A 26,554-nucleotide genomic window follows, 5' to 3' on the forward strand; every position below is an offset into this window, starting at 1 on the left:
CCGAAGCTATACTGTGGAAAAGTCTACATGTATATTTAATGCCAATAAACATTAAATATATATTAAATGCCCAGAACCACCCATCCTAGCCTTTAAATAAGCACCGAACTTTGCCAGTCTCATCACCAGAAGCAAACTGCCTAGGGCCCAAAGCACACCAAATGGACCCAGACCTCACCAGGATAAGAAATGTAAAATATGCCAACACACCTCCACCACTCCCACAGTAACAACACCCCACAACAGAACCATCTCCATTCCTGGATCTCACACCTCCACCTCCAGAAATGTCATTTCTCATCCAGTGCACCAAATGCCCTGATGGAAAATATGTAGGAGAAACCAAGCACCAGCTGCACACCAGAATGAACACACACTGAAAATCTATCAAAAACTAAAATACCCAATGACCTGTGCATTGGAGACATGTAGGGGGTGCACGCGCACCCCTTGAGATCGGCCGTGCACCCCCTGGAAGCTCCAGCTGCAAAACTGCAAGTGCCGCCATAAATGCACTCCCGGTTTCACCGCTGGCTCGGCAATCGGTTGCTGGGGGACCCCCTCGGTGATCTGGTGTCCCCCCAGACTCGGGCGGCACCGGTTGCTCATGGGCCTGTGAGTGCACACTGCTCAAGACAACCACTCTCTCTCCAATCTCTCAGTTCTAATCCTCAAAGGGAATTTACAAAACACCTTTCATAGATGAGCCTACGAACTTCATGTCATAAATCTAGTGGATATAAAAAAAATCATGGACTAAATACAATCATTGGATTTATGGCACATTATAACCTGCCTGCCACCAGATAACACCAGGTAACCTCTCTCTCTACATTTTGCCGGCTACTTTCTATCAAGTCAACATTCCCCCCGCCTTTCCCTACCTCACCTACCTGTCTCACACCTATTGTCTCCCATGGCCTCTGATCCTCACTGCCATGCATTTGCATTTTCACAGACTTGCATTTTCCACCCAGCAGAACACAAAACACCAGCAGACGGCTCCCTATGTCTGAAAAAGGGTGTTTGCGCCTGAAAGTTTGCAAAGAACAATTTCTCCAACTATTTAGTTGGTTTAATAAAAGGTATCACATCCACCCAAAGAACCTTGTCTGCCAATAAACATTAATGCATGATTAGAAAACAGGGACAGCAAAACAAGGTAAAACATTACTAAAGCACTGGAAAAGGTTACCCAGAGAGGTGGTGGACTCTCCATCCTTGGAGGTTTTTAAGACCCGGCTTGACAAAGCCTTGGCTGGGATGATGTAGTTGGGGCTGGTCCTGCTTTGAGCAGAGGGTTGGACTAGATGTGACCTCCTGAGGTCCCTTCAACTCTCATTTTTTAGGATTCTGCAATAAGCTTTCAGAGAGGATTTACTTCAGCTCTGTTTCTCAGTCTGCATATGCTGGGTCTATATTTCATGAGGAACATCTATGTGCTACATTATGCTACACATTTGACTAGACAAAACACAGATGCAGGAAATATTACAAGCATGCAATATGGCAGATTGGGAGACTTAAGTTTTGGATTTCCTGAGTCACTGTTGCATTTTTAATAATTATTTTATTTTAAAAAATGGAAGAAGAAAATTTAAGCATGTGTCTGCTCTTATGCCTGGCCTAAAGAAATCTTATTTAGTTAAGCAAAGACAATGTCCTTCAATGGTGATTCTCCATTCAGCTTAAATCCATCTTACACCAATTTACTTTGTAGTAGCAATAGTACAGGCACAATCTGGGCAGAGACAAGTGTGTGCACATCATCGTTTCTGTCAAAGTGCAATGTGGACTCTGTGTCCATGCCAGATTTGAACTTTTGATTTTTGCTCAACACGGGTGACCTAAACCTTTAACTAACACTAACCACTTAAAACAGGTAAGAGTATGCTTTTAGGCTAGGTACAGGCATTCAAAAAGCCTGAGGTTTAATTGATCTAAGTTATGTGGTTTTCTGTAAGTGGCATAATTTAGCTTAGTAGCATGCGCCTTTTGATGACGGGGACAAATATTAGATCAGGTTCTGCCATCTTTAAACCAGTCTGTGCACACCAAACATCTGCTCGGTTATGGGTACAGACCGGTTTTGTGTGTTGAACTTCTGTCCTGTTACTTATCATTTATACCAGTAAAAGTAATGCCTGTACTGCTCTCCCTGTATGTCAAAAGGAGCTGGAGAACTTTAACTCAGTTTTTTCCAGAAATGTCACCTTCACACAACGCACTGTGTATAGTCAATTTTATCCCTGAAAATAAAAAATAAACCTTCAAAACATTGGGAAATTCGAGGCTACTGTGGTAACCATTAAACACATTTAGACATTGATCCTGCAATCAGATATAGCCCTTTAAAGTCCTAAATCACCTTTGCCAATATCCTCTCGTGTAGCTAATGCCCAGGACAAAGTGCAGTCATCTGTGTATATACAGACATCTATGGCCATTGTCCTAAAATCCTTAAAAAAAAAAGTTCCCTGGATAAGAGATAGTAACAGTTTATCCCAGGATATTGCAAAGTACATCTGTATAATTATCCTGGGATTGCATCATTGAATCACTGAATGGTTGAAAAGCGGCACTGCATTCAGTGCTTGCTAAACCCAGATTAGAAGGGTGATATGTGCCTGCTAATCCTGGTATTCAGGTTGTAGTCGTATTGATCTAGAGGCAAAAGGAATCAGAGCTTGTGGTAGAGGTGATATTTTTTATTAGACCAACTAGATTTTTGCACAAAGAAAAAATCTAAAAATTTTTTTTGCAACAATCTAGTTGGTCTAATAAAAGATGCCAATCCTGGGGTATTTTTGTTCCAGGACAAACACAGGCATAACTTATCCCAGGACAAACAATCTGTTCCTAGCCTCTTTCTCTGTGTTGGGATGTCAACTTTTCTGGAAATGACTTACCCACAACTGAATGTGCAGCACTGGACCCATCTAACAAGGGAGGTTTTAGAAGTGCCCTGGACCAGACCATGAGGGTAGCAGTGCAAGATGACTGGAGATTTGGGTGGGTGCAATAGTCTACTGCAAATGAGACGTCAAAGGCCTTCGAGAAAGAAGAGAGGGCACTTACTTCCCAAGGGCTGTTGTAAGGCCAAGGGTGCAATACATCAAATTAACAGTCTGGCTACATTTTTTTGAAGTGAAGTCACTATTCAAATACAAGAAGGTGGAGAAAGCAAGTTTCCTTCCTAAACTGTACTCAGACTTCAACTTGGATGACTTTCCTCTGTCCTCAGGATAGGGCTAGATTGTCCCAAGCCTTCAAAGCTGAGCAGAAAGGGTGCTGGGGGAGAAAAGCCCCTTGCTCCACTGCTTGGTTCTGCAATAGAAAAATGCAGCTACCACCTTTATTTTTCAAGTAAGACCAGGGACTACATACCACAGTTTTTTCCCCTGGCAGATTCATAGCACAATCCAGCAACATGCCCCCCTCCTTGCTCAAAGTGAGCTAACATCACAGTCTAACCTCATGCAAAGAACACTCCCAGCACTAAACCTATTGTGCATCATTCCAGCTGTACAGCCCATTTGGGACATAGTGCATTGCAAACTGTGGCCAGATCTCATTTGTAAGCCAAGAAATCATTCATCTACTTCAAGGAAATCGGTCCTCCAGCCAGATGATAACCACCACCATTTGATTCTCTTTGATGGATTCATGATGGTCTGTTGCCTCCCACATGATGGCTGCTGGGCAAACCATATCCAACCTGTGTTGTAACCCAGACCCGTCTCCTTTCCCTTCTGAGGTTACAGTCCCCTGGCTGATGCAGACAATGTGCTTCACCGCGAAGGGAAAAGAAAATATCGGCCCCTCGACAGTCTCTCAACTGATCGGGGATTCTGGGTACTCCAAGTGACCAACTCCATTATTTCCGTAACTTCCCCACCGATTGCATGCTTGGTTAATTGATAAATCAGTGCCAAAAACCAGGGAATGTTCGTTCTAGCAAATAAAGAGCTAATGTTTTTAAAGTTTGCATTTGCATAAAGAAGTGATTTTTTGATGCATGTAATTAGCAGAGAAGATTCTGGTTGAAAACCAAGTGTGCCCTGCAAGGTCCTTGCTACATGTTCAAATGAAAGCTGGATAGAAAGCAGCTACAGAGCAGTGACACATTTTCAAGCATGAATGTTATAGCTGGTTGGCTCTTTTTATACCTGGAGAGCCATTTCGATCACGTGATCATGACCTTGCATATGTGGATGGTCTAAATTTATAGCATGATTAACCAGTTCATTATGCAATATAAGCAATAGGTAGCAGAGGCCTGAGTGTTCAAATGCCAGCAGGATCCTAATGGTTTTCCACAAAGACTCGGTCAGGATTTCCTTTCAATCTCCAAAAAGAGAAATTCTGGATGAGAGGCTGTCTAGGAAGTCTAATGTTTTAGGACCCAATTCAAAGCATATCTTAAGTCTTGTCCTACGAGGCCTCACATCAATAAGGAATGCTAAGTGATGTCGCTCCTTTGAGCATTATCAGCTGCCTTTGCTGTATTAATGTGTAAAAGTCTGCTATGAAGCAAATGGGGTGACAGCTTGGACAAATGCACTATTGATTCTAGATACCTAGTCATACAACAATTCCCTTTTATGTCCCTTGGCCAACACATCGTATTTTAAATTAAGTTGACAGATGACACAGGATCAGATTAAAAAGGCTCGAATGTGAAAGAATATTAGTTTTCCAATTTCAAGATGAATTCGGTAATGGAAACTTCTCCCTACTGCCCAATTTACTGTAGTCTAGAGAGGCCTGAAAAACAGCGATATAAAAGGATGACGTTAGGTCATCATCATCGCCTTTTCTCCCAGTCCAGGTTGAAAGCTGAGTTACTGTCTTGCTGAGAAACCCGGACATGGACCAAGATCCTCTTGAAGCAGAATCAATTCATTGCCATTTTAACATCTCAGCCTTTTAAAATTAACTCAGACTGATAGGATATGCACTTCATTACATCTCAGTCTTTTAAAATTAACCCAGACTGATAGGATATGCACTTCATTACAATCTGCAGCGCACATAAAAAGGTGCAAGTGGGAGAACTAACCTTATTTTTACAGAGAAGAGCTCCTTTAAGAATTTAATTAAAGAAATATGTTTAACAGTCAGGCACTCTGAAATATGTATTGTAGTATAAACTGTACCCTGTATTATATAAAGACAGTAGGGTTGGGGTTGGTTTTTTTTTTGCATTCCTCAATTGCAGCAATGACTCACCTTCTTACTTGCAAAGCTAGACATGTATATTTTCTGTAGGTGCCAAACAGGCAAGACACCAGCTGGCTTAGATTTATAGTTAGAGGGGAAAAGTGCTTAACTTGCAGATCTAAGTAAACACAAAAGCTTCTTTTAAAAAAAGCACCCTTTTTAACATCTCCTGATACTTGTTCTGGAAGCCCTGTTGTACATTACTGCAAACCAATTTCTAAGAGTTCATGCAAAGAGTTAATTCACTATATGAATTCATAGATTCACTATGAATCTATATTTTATACATACATACATACATAAACATATATATACATATGACTTTAAGTTAAAAACTGCTTGAGAACTTATTTTTATATTACTTCTACTTCAAAAAGAGCATCTAAAATGACTGGCCTAGGTGTAGAGCTTTTTAAATGGAAACCTGGGAAGATCCTCAAGGCAACCTCACAGATGTATTAATGGAGTAATAACTTACAAGCAAATTCTGTAGTGACTGAAACAGCCTGCAACCCCGCTGGTTTCAGTGGAAATGTGTAGGGATTAAGGCAATGCAGAATTTGGACTTGATGTACATCTTTAGCCAAGATACTACCTGCATTTGTAAACCAGCTAGACAGGGATATGAACCGAATCACCTCTTCATACTCAACTTGCCTGCCTAGCATGTAGACCACCCACCGTTTTAATACCTTACTTTATTTAGACATACTACTCTGACAAATGGGATGGCTTCACTGAGTTTGCTGTTTTGGAAACAATAAACCTTAAAGGGAAGAACAAATGTTGGAAACTGCACGAGCAACAAGTAACATCCCTAAATGCAGACAATCCTGACTAGACTCGAGCTATGCTCCAGACACTTGAGGTCTAATATTCTCTTAAATAAAACGTGCCCAAATACAACTCATGTGTCTGAAACTATCCAGAAAGGACATTTTCTGTCTTGGATTCAAGGCAAAACACAAGGGATTTGTCTTGTATGTGACTGGGAGCTTAAAGGTAACATTCAGCCTTGAAGAGCAAACACCATCAATGCTACAAGTCAAACTCGCCAACCTTCACGGAAGAAGCCAAGGGTTGAGTTCGCGCTGTCCATAGGAAGCCTCCACTTTTGAAACCAACAAAGGGAATTAAAGGAGCAGTCCTGCACTATTAACAGGGTGGCTTGAGCACTAACGAGGGATTTCAGTTTAATCATTTTCTGCTGAACAAACTGATGCAAAGGGATACGACAGCTCTGATGGAGCTACCCCAGTCATGGCAGGTGAGGACCAGCTCTGATGAAGTATAACATAATGACACTAGCAACATCCACTAAGACTGGAATCATTGAATCATGATTTCTATCATTTAATCATGATTTTTCATCAAGAAAATGAGGGCTGGAAGGGGTCTCAGGAGGTCACATCTAGTCCAACCCCTGCTCCAAGCAGGACCAGACCCAACTACATCATCCCAGCCCAAGCTTTGTCCCCCCCCGGGCTTTGAAAACCTCTAAGCATGGAGCTCCTCCATCTTATTCAGCTGTCCTCCAGCTTAAGACAGCAGTGTTATGTGCCACATTAGGCAAGGCACAGCAGCTACCAACCTCCGTCCTGGTGCAAAACAAATGATCTCATACTTCCTGATACCTGAGCTACATCTATTCCCCGAGCATCTCTGCACACAACAGCACTAATAAGATCCACAGAGAGAAGCTCGCGAGGCGTTGGGGGTCCCAAGCTAGTTACCATGCCATGTGTAACACCTTGCATGTAAAGCAGGTGTTCCCGATGTAGGGGCTGTCAGGAAATCAAAGGCCCTCTGCCTTTACCTAATATTGAATGGACCGGAGGTGGGGTCCCAATTACAGCCGAGCTAAATGCAAAAGTGCAAGGTGCATGGGCTGGGAAAGGTTGGGAAATCACCAGTCTGAGTTAGCTTTGGGATGTTTCTTTACATCAGTGATTCTCAACCTTGTTTAACTCCAGGGAACAGGCCAGCTTAGCCTTCCCCCCTTTTGGAAAAATAATAGAGTGACTCTTTTGTGGCGAGGAACTCGTAAAACCACAACAGGTCAGGATGCTTTATAGGATCCTATTCAAATCTCTGGACGTATCTTTTGAACGATGTGGGTGTTTGCACACCCACCAGAGCTAATACTGCATGGCACCCCGCAGCACCCTTCAAAGGATTTCACAGCTTTCTGGGGTGCTGTGGCAGCTTGGTTATGAATCACTGCATTTTATCATTAAACAAAAATAATCCCTTGCTCACAACTGAAATCTGTGTGCAGTTATGTCTGCTGTACACCACATGAGAACTTGGTGCTTCATCTGCTCTCTGGAGATGGGGACTCTGACAGGGGGAAGGGCTGGGGAATATATAAGTGCAAATAGGGTTCTTGTGGTGCAATACAGATTTATACCCTACTTCCCAGGTGCCGCTTTCTGAAACGACTTGGCAGAGGTTTCAGTGCTGCTGGGCTAGATCTGCACTAAACTTGTGTGGTCCTGCAGAAGTACACTTCACGTGCAGCATGCTCACGCTGCACTTGGGAGCAGCTGTGTGTGTCCATGCTCATGGCTGGGCTTGGGATCTCCAAGAGGATTTTGTTTTGGTGTGGTTTTGCCCTTCCCTTTAGATTGCCTCAAGACCAAATGACCTACGCCAGCTGTTCGTCACGAGCCCAGGAGGACTGCGCTATCAACACACGGCAAGCATCGGGTTTACACTGTGTTCAAAAACAAGCAGCAAATAATGAGAAAACACCACTTACTAGCATACTTTTTTTTTTTTTGCACCAAAATACAGGGCAATTATTGAAGAAGAACTGGCTCGTGTGCAAGGAGCAGCAATAAGGAACCGGTGTTATACTTCACCAAAGCTGTTAGCGGAGGCGCCTAAGTCTCATTTATGCTCAAGCCTCTTTCATGCCTCTCCAGTAGCATCAAGGGAATGAGAGTAATGATGCAATTCACCTCCTGCCCAGTCCTGACATGCCCTCTAGACTGAAGTACAGCGGGCTGAAGGAGATAGGAGGGGTGTGAAAGGCATGATTGTTTCATCGGGCCAGGGGAATTGCCAGCTGGTAGACCTCAGCTGCTTCCCCGCCTCTTTACCTGGTGGCTTGAGCACAATAGAGAGTTTCAGCTTCTGGCAAAAGCAACCTTGTGGCTAGGTACGTATGTTTATCCGTTTTTAAGCTAGCTATTTCCCCCAATGATGATTATTCATCCCAGGCTCAGATTCCTTCAAACTCCTGGCCTCAGTCTCTCATCTGGCAGCTTATAGATGAGCGATAGGCTGAGCATCTGACAGCCAACTTTATCAATAAAAGCAATGGCTAGCAGTTCTGCTCCGCACACAAGTTGAATAGCTTTCCCCAGCTGAATCAATCAACCTACGACCCATTCAGCTTAACATCATTTGCGTCTACAATACGGAAACACTCTCACCATTCCTGGGCTATTTATGCCATACCCCAGGGCCTTATTAATCAGCAGTGCTCTTCCACACCCTTTGATAGCATGAAGGATAGTCTCTTGCTCAGTGTAAGATGCAACTGTCTGGTGATATCTCAAAGGGAGCGGGAGAACAGGAAAAAATCACTGGAGAACAGAAGAAATCACCATCACCCATAAGTTCGACTGAAGGGAGCAAAGCCCTTTTATTCTGCATGGTTGATGACTGACATATAGGAAGTGAGGTGACATGGGTGTAGGGGGGGAATCAGTAGCAAGCTGTTGGTAGGGTCAAATAAACTTACATTATCAAGGCATTTAATTTCTCCCTTTCACTCTGCCCTTCTAGACCTGACGGCTTGCTTTGTGCTTCCTATATTGTCAACTCTCTGGGGTGGAAGCTGTGGCTTCTTCTCCAGTTGCAAAGCACCTAAAGGTACTGTGGTCCAAATAACCAAGTCAGATGCCAAATGAAGTCCAGTCAAAGTCAATGAAGTCCAGTGGTCCGAGTTGGCGCTGGAAACGTTGGTTGGCATTTGCAAAAGGGCCACAAGAGCTAGGTGCCTAACACATGTGAGTGCTTCTGCTCACTACAGAAGCTCATGATCCCCAATTAGTTGTCAGATGAAATGACTGCGTTTCATTTTGAAAAGCTCAGCCATTCAGCAAAACGCAATGCTGCTGAAATCTCATCTAACAGGGCTCTGAATTGCAGCACATCTAGTTTTTGTGCTTAGAAACTGTCATTATTTGCACTTTACTCCTTTGCTGGCTACGCCGTGCCGTAACGAGGCAGATACATTTCAAGTCTCGTCATTAAGTCGGTCCTTGAGGATCTGAAGTGTGATGTTGGAGAGGTAAGAAACAGACAAAGTTTTCTGTGCGTTAAAAACGCAGTTTAAAACGGAGCTGATTTTGAAGCATTTGATTAGTTGCTCTTATTTTGTAAGTGAGACCTTGTAGGAAAAACACGCCGTTTCCAACACCCACTTTAATATTTGCCGTTAGCTCCCTGCTCTCGGCTGACGCGGTCTCTTAGCAACTTTCTGCCCTTTGCCCCTTTTCATTCTTGCTTCTGTTAAGAGCACTTCCTTTGGTTGCCAGTCACTCACTCCCCTTCAGGACTTCCTTAGAGAAAGATAATAAAAATCCTTGTGTAGATGGAAAGCGCTATTGCTGCATCCCTATGTTTATAGCACAGGCCCAGGGAACAGGCTGTCCTGGGTTCTGGCTTCCAACCATAGCATAAATCAGACAGAAAAAATGTTAAAGCCCTGGAGAAGAAAGCAGAAACAGCAGCACGCCCTGCAGTACGAGCACCAGAGCCACCTAGCACCAGACTCAGCTCTCGTCCTTATGCGGGAGTGTGAAGACAAAGGCTTTCCCCCTGAATGACAAGCGCTGTCACTTCTTTTCCCTTGGTGGGGATTGCCCATGGGAGATTAAAAATGCAAAAGGGAAGAGGTGAATTCTCTGCCCTAGCCTTGTAAAAGAGCCTGCTGGCATTTGGCTACAGCCCCTGGAAACGTGCCTTGCTCAATGGTCCTCCAATGTAGGGCGCTAACACCTTGATCCTCCTCCCACGCTGCCCTACAGCTCCTCTCCAATCCCCAGGGCCCAGAGAGGCAGCCACAATACCAGGGGCAGACGTGACTTTTGGGCATGTCTACACTGCTTCTGTGCAAGCTGAGATAACAGCTGAGATGCCAAAACCCAGCAATGGGACCATGTAGGGGCCCTGCGAGAGCAGCCCTAAGCATGCACCGAAGCAGCACGCCCGAACAAGAACCAGAGCAGCCTTGCAGCAGATGCACCGAGCCACTCTAAGGCATCAGCGTGGGATCTGGTAGGAGCTGAGCAGGAAAAAATTTGCCGAGTGGCCATCTTCAGACACGGAAACAAACCCATAAAGTTGTATCCCTCCTTTTTTGTCCTTGAATCTAATGCAGCAGCAGCCACTTACCTAGGAACATGACCTGAGGTCTCTGCACCCCATAAAAAGAGCACGTATCAGCTTCTTTCATCCTACCCCATTCAGCAAGGCCATGTATCTACCAGGGGGACAGTTTAGAGTTTGCCCACACCTCCATCCGTCACTTCCATTTATAAACGAATAGGGACGAGAGTGAACAAACCTCAGCGTCGCACACGCACATCTGAAGTCAACCAAAGGCACGCTGTACCTATGCGAAGGGCTGCTACAGGCAAAACTCTGACTCCACGTGTAAGCTGATGTATTTTGCAAGCACATTTTGTAGAAAACCCACAAACTCTGGCCTGTGGCATATATTGTTGGCTCTTGTCCGTGGGCAGGAAAAGCATTTATTTATTTATTTATTTATTTATTTTTTACAGACATCTTTCCGCTGTAAGTGTTTTTGATCTTTCTTTTTATAGGTTTAATACCTGAACTCTAGACCTTTCTCAGGCAAATAATTATTTTAACAATGAGGCCTTAGCCAAATGCTGCAAAATCCTAGGGGAGGATATAGGCTGCTTTCTGCAAGGACCTTGGGAAAGGCTCGCTCAGGCATTTCATGTGTAGGACCATGACAAATCCAGATGTAGAGCAGGTCAGACACAACCTGGTGTAAGACTTTGTGGTTTTACTCTGAGTCCATCCATCCATCCTGTTCTGATGAAAAGGGATAGACTGCAACACATGCTTGAGTGCCTGGTTGGATCAGAGCTGTAACCCACAATGCTCACATCTTCATGGCTTTTAAAGTAAATGGGTTTTATCTATTTGGTCTCCCATTGTGAGCGCTGAAGCTGTATAAAAGCTTATTTATTATTATCATTTTTAAAAAGCAGGCTGGATTCTCCACTCCATTTCTTGCTGTTATAAACCCATAGATTTCCACAGCACAACACAGGGGGGAATCGGTCCCATCAGGTGGCCGTGAACAAGGGGAAGAGTGAGAAGATGATAAATGTGCACGTGGGAGAGGAGAGGAGGAAGGGAAAAGATGCCTGGAAGAAAAGGAGATGGAGAGTGAGCCATGCTTGAGGAAACTGGTGGCACAGTACAAAGGGGGAGAAGAAAGAGGAGCAGACGTCCCATGGCAGTACAGACAGTGAAGACGAGACCATCCAGTCCAAGACCTAATGGAGCCAAGTTCTGATTCACATGAGGAAATTGTCCTTTAAAACACAGATTCAGCAAGGACTCCAGCACCTGTTTAGCTTTAACAGACATGTACATCCCCAAAAAAGACTTCAGGACTTCCGACTGGACTTAAAAAACAAGGCCTCAGGTGCTTAAACAGTCAATGCCAAAGAGCTTTACTGCACTGGAGGCGCCAGAGGAATAATTAGTGGCTTATAATCTTGGCCCCCTTAAAACCAGTGGTTTTATCATAGATTTCTGCAGAGCCAGTGTGTCACCAGTATCCTTTAGCAGCTGCAGAAGTGGCACATGGACCTACCGTGGATCCCTAATGATGGCTTAGCATCACACTCCAGTGTTCACTGCCTAATAGCGTGTGCCTACAAACGCCACCTTTCCCTCTTGCAGCACTTTATACCTGGCTTCCACATGAATGATCAGGACTTTAAAAAAGAATTCAAGCCATAAAGTTAGATTTAAAAAGCAAATAAGTAGGTTAGGAGGACAACTTAGTTTGCCAGAGGTTTCAAGAGGTCTGTGGTTTTATAAGCCAATTTAGCCCAGGCCTACTGAAAATGTTTCCTGGTGGTAGCGCGGGAGTACTTTCACCGCTACGATAATACTGACCTGTACTCTAGGTCAATGGAGATGAATATGACTGCAAATTTGGTTCTTTTGTTGCATGTAATCTAATGCCAGATAGTTCGGAAAGTGTATTAAAGCTCCTCTGTGCATGACCTCGCCGGGATTTTTTTTATCATTCAAGCTTTAGTATAATTCAAGGAAGGCTTTACCCTGCCCTGATCATAAATCGCCCTAATGAGGAGCCACAAAGCAAGATGCTCTTGTTAATTCTAGTTTTTCCTCGTCCGAGACAGAGAGGTGAGAAGTCACCAGAGCTGAGAGCTTCCCAAACAAGGTCAGCAGAAAATATGGAGCCTAGAAAATCAGGTCAATATTCGAGTCTGCCCCAAGGGGGTTGGAAACACGGCAAACCGATTAAATGTCTTTCTACCTACTAGTGTCTGCCCATCCTCTCTCATGTTGAGTAGCTTTATACTCTGTGGGCTAATTACTGGGACTACTTGTGGGGTATCATACCACCTCCGCACCGGGGATGTGGCTTGACTGGGACCTCGTATGCCAATGCAGGGCACAAGCATGCAAGAAATGAAGCCTCAATAACTGTTTCAGCAACAGCAACAATCATTCCCAAAAAGACAGGCTTTAGAAATTAATACATGCCGTTCAAAACTGCATCACAAAATGACTGGTTTCCTAATAGGTGCTGCACCGTGCTTGTCAATGTAGCCTCTGAAGGCATCGCGCTCATTAATTCATTTTTACAACATCCTGTGAGATGAAGAACTGGGACGTGGAGAGATTATGGTCAAGAGCATCCAGCAATTTCTGGTGCAGTTGGAAACACCAAGGACCTTGTGTTTCAGTGTGTGGCCAAAAGCTTGCAAATAAAGACATTTTTTTAGTTGGTCTAATAAAAGATATCACCTCTAGCTCTTTGCAGGTTCAAAGCACAGCTGCCTGTGTGCTCAGCCCCTCTGCACTTGGACTACAGGTTTCCAGAGGTCCAGAAAACCACAATTAATAACTGCCTGTGACAAATCTCATGTCAAGGGACTTACCCATCATCTCCTACATGATCTGCCTTTCCCCTCCAAGACCCTCCTTTCTCTTCTTGCAATTTCAGCCTCCGTCACTACTCACCTTCCATCCTCCGCGACCAGCGAGGCAGGAGTCCTTCAGCCTCGTACTCTTCATTCACAGAGCAGGTCCATCCACAGCCTACGCAAGGAGAAAACACAGTATAAGACCGAGGATCTAAAGACTGTATGCATGTTATCTTGGTGACAACCCACGTGGGTCACCAGTAGCCATCAAGGCTTGACACCACCACACAGGCATCTGCCGCTTGAGCTAACGGAGGAATTGGCATCAATAAAAGGTTGCTATCTTCTATGAAGCCCGTCTCTAACTTAAGTTCCTTGAATGATCTTGCTCCATATTAAAAACAAAACTGCCACCAAATTGTTGCTTGTAGGAGCAATGTGAGCAGAAAATGGCTCAAACAAGCAGGGGACCGAAGTACTTGCGTCTGCTAAGAGGTAGCATCCCCAGCTCCTGTGCTATGGGACTATAGAGAGGCTGTGGTTTTTCTGTAGATAACAGCAAGATTTCACTTTTTCTTGAGCGCAATATCAAAAAGGTAGGGAAAAGTAGGCTTTCCCTTAGAGTGCTTAAAAAAGGACAAATGACAACAGTTCTGTCCATCTCCTGCTGAAGAACCCTTGGTCTGGTAACCATCCTTGACATGCGTCCATTAAAATATCCTCCAAGAGAGGAAGAAGACGTCCAGACACACAGCGTTCAGCCCAGGTTACAGCTGGAATAAGCCAGAATCATGTGGAGCTATAGCGTATAGGCAGTATGGACAACTAGGTAGGGAAAGGGCTGGGAATTGGGTCATGTTTCTATCTCTGTCCCCAGCCTGCTGTGTGGTTTGGGGCAAGTCACCCCATACATTTGTCTTCTCACACCTTTTGTTTCATCTTTTTGGATTACAAACTGTTTGAGGCAGGACCTGCCTCTTGCTCCGTGCGCATACAACATGTAGATGCAATGTCCCGAGCTTATTTGCAACCTCCAGGTGGTACCGTGATGTAAATAGAAACGGCAATTGGAAAAATAAAAATAGCTTGTTTTAAACGCAAAGCAAACCAGTGAAGTGTTTCATTTTCCGTTACTGTTATGCTTCCAAACTGTAATCAGATCCATTCGCAGACTAGTATAACGTACGGATATTTGCCCCTTCAATAAAATGTGCAAATGACCAGCACTGCTCTTTTAAAAATGCATATATAAATATCTCGGAGATATTTTGTGAGACCAAGCACTGGTAAAGAAAGAGAAGCTGAACTGCACCAATCTAAATTCTGGAAGTAATGAACTGAGATAGGTCTAAGGTTAAATGAGAGGACCGAGATATATCTAGTTAACCACGTATTGTGTGCCTTAAAAATACCATTTGGATTCTGGTGACATAACATGTGTACCCAGTCATGGTCTGTAACAGCAGACCCTGGGCTTGACCAGAAACATCAGATTCAGCAAAAGAGATGGGAGGAATAAATGCATTCAATCTTGACACAAAGGAATCGTTAGAAATCAGTATAAAAATATATTGCAGAAGAGGGAGAGTGCAATTAGCTATGCATAAAGTTGCTGTCGAGTAGGTAAACATTTTAAGATCCAAAAAATATACCCACAGTCTTCACAAAGGATGCATCGAGAAGGTTGCCAAATGGGGATTCAGGTAGTCCCTATTTATACTACACTGTCTTGGTCAACAGGGGATGGCTTTCTCAGATCACGCCTGAGCTGATTCCCAGACTTAGATGTACTTCTTTTACTCTGGTTTTTGATACTGACTCCACACAATAAATATTCAGCATGCAGAGCCATGCTATACTTCATTTGAGTACAATTTGTCATATTTTTCCCAAGAGCTGCTGCTGATGATTTTTAAAACCAAATGTTCTCTCTTGCTCATTTTTGTTTCTTTTCTCTATCATATTAAGCTCTAGCCTCAGTAATATCTTGAATGATGATATAACAAACATAAAAGTTGGAAAAAAGCAGAAAGCACATTATCTATTTTAGGAAACAAGTCCAATAAACTAAGACCTAGGTAGATAGGTTGCTCCTTCACACAATGGTCCTCTGCAGGATTTTCCATTGGGCCAGCATTTTTCTCTGTAGGAGCAGCTTGCTAAAAGATATCAATCCATTAACCTGGTCAAGTCTATTTGAGTCACTACAATTGCTCACATTTATTTTTTTCATTTGCTGTTCCAACTCCTCTTTAGTTATCCAGCCAAGTATTGAAAGATACTCTAAACAGCATAACCTAGGACAAGACAACATGTAATTCTCTCTCTCCTGTCTCCTTATCAAAAAGGAGCAAGAGAGCAGGAGAGAGACTCAGACCAATGACATATAGGTTGGAGCTCTCCCTTCTCTCTCACTAAAATAGCTCAAAACTAATCACTCCATCTACAGTAAATCAGTATTATTCAGACACTTCATGAGACAGCAAGGTGGGAAGGGACAGACTTCTTTTCATTAGCTTAATTGAATTTTACAGAAGACCTAGCTAGAGCAAGAAGCCTAAAAACATTCATATAGCTATTAGATCTTCAGACTTCACTTAGCTTGGCTTTGCTATACCTTCAGCTACTGGGGATGCTGGAAAGAGATGGACTAGCCATGTCAGGCCTCTGCCAATCCAATAATCCTCCCTTCTCCAGGAAGGAAATCCCAAATTGTTTTAAGGCATTACAACATTTGAGTAATGTCATCTGAATAATCACCCACATTTCTTTTTAATCCACAAAATCAAGGCATTTCTGATAGGTGCCAGCTCCACTAATGGCCTTTTCAACTTGCATAGTGGCATTTCACTAAAGCACTTCTCTAAAATAAGCGGGGATGGATGCATCAGGGACTGCAGCCAAGACGTCCTGAGCTACAGCCAGATTTTGGTCAGGCAGGAACCAGGAGCAGAACAGAAAGCAGGGTGGAAACTTGAGGCTGGGCAAGTACAGGATACAGGAAAGCAACTGCATAGCCACTTAGTCACTGTCTAGAGGAGAGGACTTGATCAAACATTTGTGTTCACTGCTTGTATGGCTGGCTCCGGAAGGGGTATAGTCATGAGTGCAACAGGAAGATTTTAAAAGTATCGGGAAAACCCACCCGTGCAAACAGTAATGCCGCTGAAATGCAAGAAAGGGCAAATTTTGTTACGTGTACAAGCGCCCGTCGAAGCAGAAGATCCTATGCGGTGTGGTCTAATCGGCCCACCTCGTGCTGAGGGCAGTCATGCAGATTATTTGCTCAACCCAGTTGACAAACCAAGACAATCCTTGAACCAGACCTGGGTCTGAACTAGATCAGAATTTTGCAAGGTTGAGTTTTCAAAGAAAGTTTTATTATTTCTTTCAATGGCACAACTCAGCACTTTCTGTTCCCGACAGGGACCCTATGAGAAAACACTTCTCTCTCATGGGATCTCTGACTCAAGCCCCAATCCAGAAGCCTTGGAAAACTCCAAAGAACAGAGTTTTTTGGTGCTATTTGCAATCTAAACAGGTGGGGATAAACTCAGATAAGCATCTCAGCCAGATATTCAACACTTGCAAGGTTCATCTATCACCAGAACTGCCTGACTTTATTTTTATGGTCCTAGTCTCTCCTCAAGACATCCTTGCAAACCCTTGATTAATGGTGACGGGAGTTATGCAGATGAACAACAACAACAAAAAAGAAAATAGATCCACTATGAAGCAGCTCTCATAGTCCACCCTGAAAAATGCCAGCTTTCCATAAGAAAAAAACCTAATCCTTCATTACTCGCTTGAAGTGACAGGCAAAGTAGCTTCAAAAGTCTAAGAATTCAGATACATTTCTCAGAAAACTGCAGCGCAAGAAAAAAAAATGCTGTTTCCATTAGTGAGGTATTTTAAAAAGAACTGGTTCAAGACAGCTCTTAAGTTTTCCCTCCTTATATACTTCAGACAGAAAAATATACCACTTTATTTCTCAGAACCACTTTCCCGTGCCCGTATTTATTTTAGGACTTATATGCAGTTCTTTTCCTTTGTCTTTTGATACCACTTAACACCAGTAGCGGTTACCAACATCTTAAAGGCCTCTCTAACTCTTCCATGCGTGTGCTGTAACTGTAGATAAATGGGTACTCCAAAGGCAGTAACTATTGGCAATAGCTAACTACCATATAACTTTGAGAGAAAATGTGTTGCATTCGCTTCATAACTGCATATGTTTTTCTCCGTTGCACCAATCAGGAGGATGTTTCACCATTGCTGAAGGCCCCAAAAGTATAAAATCTCGGAAACTCTTCTTTGAAGCAGCAGATGTATGCAATGCATGCGATTCATTTCATTTCCACTATTAAACTGATAGCAACTTAATTGCTACAGCAGCATCTGCTTACTGGCATACAAACTGCAAGCACTCTTTTCTACTGATGCTTAATTTTTTTTTTCTTCCAATTTTAATACTCGAGGTACAAAAGGTATCTGCAATATAGCTCAGCAATTCCTGGCATGGCTTGCAGATGGCGACAGGGAAGCAAAGGTGATGGTAGAAGCAAGAGCTTCTGGAGCTCCCTACTTAGTGGTTGAGGCCCGTCTGCTGCTGCCTCTTGTTTCAAACGGCGTTGAATAAGTAGGCTGGGCAGAAGAAGCAAGTCAAGTTTTTAGCAACTGCAACTTTGGCTCATAGGAAAAGCCTGTTAAATTTACAGGCTTCTCTTCATCACTAAGTAGCTGAGAAAGTCTCCTACCAGTGTGTCCTCACCATCCATGAATGAAAGAAGGAGAAGAATAAAGGGAAGGAATCTCTCAGGACCACTGAGAGGTCCTGGTGAAGAACCCAGACTCCAAATTTAAGGTAATTTTACTACAAACGATAAACCTCTTTCCCTGGAGACTTCCCTGAGGATTGGGCAGGCCCCGGGACAGAGGACCTCCAGCTGGTTCCTACTTGGGAGGAGACACCAGTCCCTGAACATCATGGGTGCTGTACCAGTGAGACACCTGCAAGGATGGAGCCAGCCCTCTCGGGTCCAAAGCAGCCAGGAAACAACCTGCCATCCCAGAGTCAGGCAAAGGTCCTGATCCTAGCACTGGGGTGTTTGTTTCTCCACTTTCCAACACCGACCGAACAAAAACTCGCACCACACAAACCACCCAAACAGTAGTTTTCCAGGTAAAAGCCAAGAAGTGTTCCCCGAGATGAAGGCAAGGTCTCAGTGCCCACAGCCAGTCTTAGAATGGAAAAACCTGAGGATGGCTACACATTCATTAATGCGCTTTAGGTAATGCACATTAAATCTAGTACCTCCAGGCATTTCTACACATGCAAGTGCTGCCGCACTGGAGGTTATGAAAAGCACCCAGTGCTGTGACTGAAGGGCTGATAAAATGGTGGCAGTGCACTTTTGAACTGAAACACATAAAAGGTGCTTTAGTTCAAAAGTGCACCAGTGCCATTTTCTGCGTACTGACGTGCCTTTCGCCGCCTATACATCTGTACGCCACACAGACCTGACCTTTCATACTGTTGGAAGATGAACCGAGTCTGCTCCAAAGTAGCGTTTCTCCGGCGCATCACGGGACCAAAAACTATGTGTATAAATGCCCTCCATTGTGAGGTACTAGAAAAAGGTGCATTAGCCTATTTTAATATGCATTAGCTAAAGAGCACGTGTTTTTGTGACGTTTTAATGCACATTAAAATAGACTAATGTGCATTAAAGCACGCATGGCGATGCACCCACTGAGTCTGTACTTTTAATGCCTGGCTTAAAATATTTCATGGAGAGGAAGGTAGAAATTAATTTTGTTCCCATAATCGCTTCCCGAGGGCTCCTGAAGCTCCATGGCCCCTGAGATTGTATCTCAGAAGACATGGGGAGATAACTTTGAAAACTATATTTCTTTTCCTGAACAGATTCAATGATGTTCTGAAGCACGTACCAATTTGCAGGACACATGTTGGTGAGCTCCGTGAACCTGATTTTTCTGAGGCAGAGTGATAACATCGAGAGTACAAAACCGATAAACTGCTTGGTGGGAAAACCGACCCCTTGAGGCCCCGGCCATTTATGGCAGGAGACGTAGGACAACGAAAGAGGAACAGCATTTTTATCTACTACATTTTATTGGGACTCTTCTAACCACATGTCAACCAAGCCTCCTTCTCTCTCTCTTTTAAACATACAGTGATGAGTTATGGGCTGAGCTGGCATTTTAACATTTGTGTTTAGTAGGATCATTTGAAAAAATGGAGTACAAAAAGGCTACGCTAATTGGAAACAGGAGTTATTCAATGCCAAGCAGGAATTAGCTACAGTTTGCATTTTCCTTACAGATGGCACATAAAAAAAGGCTTAAATTTGGAAATCAATTCAAAGAAATCTACTTGGATTAGTACCATTGAAAAGCAGCCAAAGTCAACCAAACCTTGCAGAACTTTAGGCCCAAATTTGATCTTGGTGGTGGGAACTGCAAGCTCCCTGGGTGTCCCTGAAATCACATCCATCTTCAACCCCCTCCAGAGCTGAATGAAGGCATGGATTAAAATCAGGTACATATGATCTGAATTGCAGCACATATTGAGTTTAGCAGGAGTTTTGCCTACATCAGAACTGAAAGGTCAGGTCTCTAATTACTCGGGGGGGAATCATTTTTTTCTCCCTTTCATTCTGTGGCAACAAAAACTAAAGGAGAAATAAATATGTGTAATAATTTCAAAACCCCAGGCTTTGTCATTAATCTCTGCTCGGTATAAACAATCTCAAATGAAGTTATAAAGCTGCATTCACATGAAAACAGTTTTCCATGAGGTTGTGTATAGTTTAAAAAAAAAATCACTGTTCAGCGCATACCAGTGAATGCATACGGTTTCCAGACTATGAACAGTATTTTACCTCTTGTCAGAGAAACCTATTCTAAAGATGATGATATACTGCATTTTTTAAATATAAATATTCTGCCTATGATGGAAACTTAATATAGCAACAGCAAGTTAAACGGTTTAATTTCATCTTTGACATTTTCCCAATTTTGTTTGGTTGAAGGCCTACTATTTACATATTCCCTTATGTACTTCAATTTTCTTTTTCTGGACCAGACTATTCTGCCACGTTCAATAAAGCAACAAAACATTAAATATATCTTTTCTACTACAACAATTATATGTTGCCAAACTACCGTTTTTCTTACCCTCACCATACACTCTGCTTCCTTTGAAAGCATCTCTGTAGCAACCAAACCAACCATAAATTAGTCACAATGCCGTTACAGCTGAGTTTAATTTCAAGTCTCTCAGCAAGTTGTTAAGGGTTCCTTCCCTAGGTCACAACTGCGGAAATTTGGAAACTCGGATATGATTTATGAATATTACTATATTGCCAGGTAATAATAAATCCTAAAGGGAACACATGCTAATAAACCTTTGTTTAGTTCAGTCCCGGTACAAATTTATTTTCTTGGAGCAGAACAAACATGCAAATCAATCCAATTGTTTTACCATCCAACTTATGACTTTTGAAAAGTCCAGCCAAGTAAAATCTCAGATTCCAGGTTTATTCAAATACAGTTTGTTAGTACTTAACGCTTCTCTCCAGATAAAAAAATCTCTTGCCCTCTCTGTCTCACCAACTAGCAGATAAGTTAAGCAAATAATCTGTTCAGTGGATTTTCAACTTTATTGATTTATTTTTCCATTTTTAAAACAATTTACTCAACGGGCTGGTGGTGAACAGTTGTTTGCACAAATTCTCTTATTCAATGTGCGAGATGTTATTTGGCTGTGGTTAGCCCTATAAGTAATATTTCTGTTCTTTGGTTGCACAAGTATAACCCCGGTAGAGCCAATATCCTGTTCCTTTACTCATGGAGAGCATTACTTTGCTTGGCAAATAGTCCCATCAGGATTGCTCTCCAGGAGTAAAAGGACTTACCAGGCCAACTAACAACCTGATTTCACCATCTCCTTGTGGTCATCTCTTCTCTCTCCATTTGCATTTAGATTGTGACCATCTTCCTGTTCAAAGCTTGTACAGCCCCTAGCACAGGGTGGTCCTGGTTCACAACTACGGCTCCTAGCTACTACAGCCACACAAGCATCATCATCATCATCATCAGATCCACAAAGGTTAAGATACTTAGTCCAGCCCATATAATAAATCCACCAACCCGGCATTTTAATATCTACAGCAAATGAAGACAAAAAGGCCCACGAGCCTGCCTGGCCAAAGATCGCTCCGTTTTAAATTCAACCCAGCACACGTTGAGCATTTTTGAATATTTTAACTGGGCTTGACAGATCCTTTTAGGCTGTGATCTAACCTGATCACCTAATTAGGTGATTGGCATTTAATCTAGATGTCACCTTGGGAAGTAGAGTGACATCCCTCCTTCCCATGCCTACTTATTTTTAGCAGCATGAGCTATGCTGTCACTCTTATTTTCTCCATAGTATCCAACACTTCTCCTGAGCGGGGCACTGGGAGGCAGCAATTCGCCAGGCAAGGCCCCAGCTTTGACTGATTTGTATGCCCGCAGATGAATCATTTACCCCTCTCTTCCTCCCACACACATTTTCACCATCTGTACACATAAGATAATACCCACTCCACACCACCTTGCTGCACCAGGTGATATATTCGACATGAATAGCAGGTGGAAGGTTGATATTCCTAAAGTGCTTTGCAGCTGAAAAACACCATCTCCATCCAAGGTCTGTGCTGTTATTTTTAGTGTAGGTGATACCGGTCTGTTGAACCAGCCAACTTCCATCGCTTGGACTGGGTCACTAGGATAGTAAGCAATGCATTGGGACTAGGGGGGGTGGAAGGCAAAGCTATGTCAAGGCAAGGCTATCCCATCCCAGTTCTGCCTGCTGAATCCACTGCCTCGTGTGCTACAATATGTGCCTATCGTCAAAGGAGTCAGGCAGCAGGTCAGTAGCAGGGACTGGAAAGAGAGGAGAGGAAACCTTTTAACTAAAGCATAAATTAAATCTGCACATGAGGGGGTGAGAATCAGGGAATCATAGTTATCCTTTTGTCCCTGCAGCCTGTTTCACCTTGCCCGTCAGGAGCAACGAGGTATTTGCCCATCACGGACCTCGATCACCCTGAGGACTGATGAAGTTATTCCACCAGTCCTCAGGCACTGCATGGGCTGCTAGGTCTAAACTGCTTATAGAAAGTGCAAGGCTTTTGGTATTTTTTTTAAGGAGTCACAGAGCATTTCTTCTCCTATCCTTAGAGAAATTATTTTCAACCTCAGTCCAGGAGACCCAACCATTGGAAGGAGTTTTTCAATACTCAGTCATCAGCAATGATATAAAAATAGTTTGAATCATTGCCAAGATATTTGCTTTAGTATTTGCATTGAAACTGGAGAGGGACTGATGTTGTATTAACATCACCTTGGTCACTGCTTTAATCATCATCATCATCATCATCATCTACCTCTTAGGCCGCTCATTCTCCTAAGCCTGCTTTCTCTCTGCAAAATGCCCCGCACATTTGGGGCACCCTGGAACATAAACAGCCAGCTTGTTACTGTACGATCACGGGCGGTAAATGCACCAACTCTGCTCAGTTTGCAAGCCCTTTATGAAAAGCCAAGAGTTTTGTTAGCCTTAGCAGGTCAAAAGGGTTCAACAGCATCAAGCCAAAATTAAAGTGCATGCCATGCATGTTTCACAAGCTTGATTGGATGCTGAACGCATCCAGATAATTCAGCCCATTTCTCCTTCTTTTGATTTTTTTTGTCCCTTTTCTCCCAGCTAAGCACCAATTGCTGGCGCCCCATACACTGACTGCCCTTTGATGTACGCCGCATGCAGAAATCTGGGCCAAACAATAACGGAGCCCTACTTATTCATGCCCATGGTGGCTCTGTCCCATAGGTGGGTGCACTTTGTGCTACGGCAAGGCATCTCGCTGGGAGTGTGGGATAAGGTGGCTTACATGCTATTTTAAACACTGGTGGGCCCTGAGCCTTCTTCAAAAGAAAAAGAAAGGGGAAAAAAGAAGGCAGCCCCAGGATGGAAAAAAATCCTAGAAAATGTCATGTGAAAGAAATTCTGGGGGTGTCAAAAAAGCCCCCCAAAAACCCGCTACAAACGTATCTTTAAATTCAAAGGCAGCATCTGCATTTGTTCCAAACAATGGTCAATGATGGCAGGAGGAACACAAAGTGCTGCCACCTACTATATACATACTTCACATTTCACATATAGGCCTGGTGGTCCGCGTGTGAAAAAAGAATCGCTTTGTTTGGTTTTTCAACCCCCGAGGCCTGACTTTTCCCACAGAAGCCAGTACAAAGCGACCTTGTTCCATGCTGCAGAGATGAGGTGGGGTTCGACTTCCCCCCTGCAAAGGAAATGTTAGCAGATATACTGACTTAATATCTTGTATGGAGAGGTTTGCCTGGTGGATCCATGTTGTTGCATCAACGCTACACCACCCTAGCCCTTATCATGGCCTGCATCTCCCCCCAGCCCGTCCCTCTTCAGATATGCAAGGGAAATGTGCAGACCCTACCCTTTCCTAGGACGGGCAGGAGGAAAAACACGAGCTTGTTATCAACTCATCTGCATAACTCTCTTCAAAGCTTTGGACAAGCCACCATGCTTCACTGCAACTAGGATCCCCAGCAACTAGCTTAAACGAGGACACTTTAAGTTTGATGGGATTGGTATTGAGAGGCACAAGGCCCACTTCTCCCATGCCCTGGGACATGGCTCGCAGCAGCGTAAAAGGAGAATAAAATACTACAAATCCGAATGGGACTATTTTGCACCTGTCTTGCACCGATACAACTGTCTGCGCAAGGGTCACGATGCACTTTGTTGTATGGGATTTTTATGAACATGCGGATTTACTTTTGCAGTCTATTTCCTGTGAAAAAACTGTGACTATACTAAACGTTACCTGTGATAAAAATGGCAGAATTTTCTACTAAAAGAAATGAAGTCTGAAGGAACACCCTGAGGACGTTTCAAATTTTCAGTGAAATTCACTCTAAATTTAACAAAACCATATATATATATTTTGGGGGGGGTTCCTAAGTCTTTTGAAGAGAGTTTTCAACCAACTCTAATAACCATGGCTGCTGAATGCCCTCAACTGCGTATGACTTTATTGGGTGCTGGGGGTTTTAAGGATATTGCAGAATGATGCTTAGGGTTTCCATTAATGGAAAAAATATCCTTCTGAGCACTGTTAGTTTCAAACCTAAAGCCTTTCCATTTAGTGGGTTCAGAACAATGAGAATGTTGATAATATCTAACAAAACAGATTAATACTGGGTCATGTTTGGCAAAATTTGTTTAAAGAATGGAGTTTTGCAAATATTTGTTTTAATGCTGTCATCTAAGACTGCGTTGAGTAAGCGACGGAAAAGACAACAGACTTATGTAAACCTACTAAGTATATGCTCTGTGCTGTTTTGTTAAAAGTTCATTCATTAGCTGTTACATATTATGCTGAAAGCAAACAAAGTGGAGCTTTAAATCTTCTGCACCCAGGAAGAATATCACAGAAATGGCTTAACTGAGGATATTTGGGAAAAATAAAGCGCTATCCACAGAGCGCCTCCTTAAAAAGGTTAAATGGGTTCGTTTAAATCTTTTGACTGAGATTCCAGTTGTTTGAAGGAGCTACTGAACTGTTGGCAGCTTTTGCCGGGTTGAACTAAGATGAACTTAATGCAAATTTGGAGCTTGCCAGAATTGCTGCTTGGGGTAGAACTTGTAGTAACAGGATTGACGGAAACCTGCCAATACAGCTCTCTCTGGCAGCACACAAAGTGCAGCTGTAGCTGCCTTTTCTTAGGTTACTCCAAAATTACAACACGTTTGCAGCAGCTTGACAATAAAACTTTTAAGTGGGAGAGAAAAAGTAGCCAAACTGGCCCAAAAAGCAGCTCTATGTCAAGGAAATCCCATAGCAGGTTAAATCTCCGGCAGAACTGCAAACTGCTAAAGCTCACCAAGGCTGAAACTAGGTCCAGACCAGTATTGTTGAAGACTTAGGAAGCTCTCCTGGCTCCGAAGAAAACAAATTGTACCAGTTGGTTTGTCCCAATGCTTGTACGATACACCCATACTTCTTTGTGGCTTTGCACAGACAAAGCAAGTGAATCCCTGCATTGAAGAGTACAGTCTATAGCCCCAAGCCCACTGCTAGATCCATGTAGGTAGCTCCTTGTGTCCTTGGGCATCACTAAGAGCATGGTATTCTCATTAGAGATGAAACAATCCCACTAGCTTCTCTGTCAACTGCAGGATTGCCCTCCCCTCTATATATTCTTGTGTTTTGTCTAGTATTTCATCTCTCCAAGCAAAACCACTGCTGCTGTTTCCTTGCCAAACTACCTGCTATTCCACCCCTGGGAATCCTTCCCGGCTATTTGGCCAAGATTTAGGTAACAAATGGTCAATGGAGTAAGTAATGGCATCAGACCATAAGGGAAAGAAAGGAGAGAAAAGTAAAACAAGGAAAAGAAGGGTAGGGAACATCATTTACAAAGCAGACATAGGCTCTGTAAATATAAAACCAGCTTTAAATGTTCTGGTTTTAGTAGTAACTCTGCACAAACACTGGGAACAGGTATATCAAATGAACTTGATATAGTAAAATGCACTGTATTGCACTATCCTACAGTAAATTGTCCACAGCTTATACCAAGGGAAAAGGGCTCTGTACTTCATGTTGGATTTGAAACTCTTTTTTTATACTAGCTTGGATCAAGCTTAATTCAAATGAAGCAAGCAGGGTTGCAATACGGTGGTCATGGGGTATATAAAAAGGAGAAGAAGTGATTCACAGTTTACAAGAGGCATACTCCAGCTCTTAATATGACAGTGAACATTGACCTTCAAATACCCCTGCCCCATGCTCCTGTCGACATGGTCACTCGCATGCTAACAGCATGACCAGATCCCATGACACTCCCGTCCTCCTGCTTACTCTCTCCAGCCTGGCTTTGCTGTAACCCTAATGGAAGGCATTCAGTGATTGCAGCCTACTAATGGACATCTGGGCTAACAGGAGGTGGGAGATTCTTCGTCCTACTTAGGCAGCCCAAATATTTATTTCAGAAAACCCACCTCTTTGCATAAGCCCCTGCCCAGTATACACAGACAA

At 43.2% G+C, this 26,554-nt stretch overlaps 1 long non-coding RNA gene across 1 annotated transcript in view; it reads right to left on the reverse strand.

Moving 5' to 3' along the window:
- Nucleotides 1–13,468: 13,468 nt before the first annotated feature.
- The window catches only part of LOC132244516 (uncharacterized), a 152,532-nt gene continuing 139,446 nt past the window's right edge, over nt 13,469–26,554 (reverse strand). Inside the window, exon 4 of the long non-coding RNA XR_009456072.1 lies at nt 13,469–13,581. This is a non-coding gene — a long non-coding RNA (uncharacterized LOC132244516). The remainder of the gene's footprint in view (nt 13,582–26,554) is intronic.

Source organism: Alligator mississippiensis, chromosome 12 (genome assembly GCF_030867095.1).
Source record: "Alligator mississippiensis isolate rAllMis1 chromosome 12, rAllMis1, whole genome shotgun sequence".
Lineage (NCBI taxonomy): Eukaryota > Metazoa > Chordata > Crocodylia > Alligatoridae > Alligator > Alligator mississippiensis.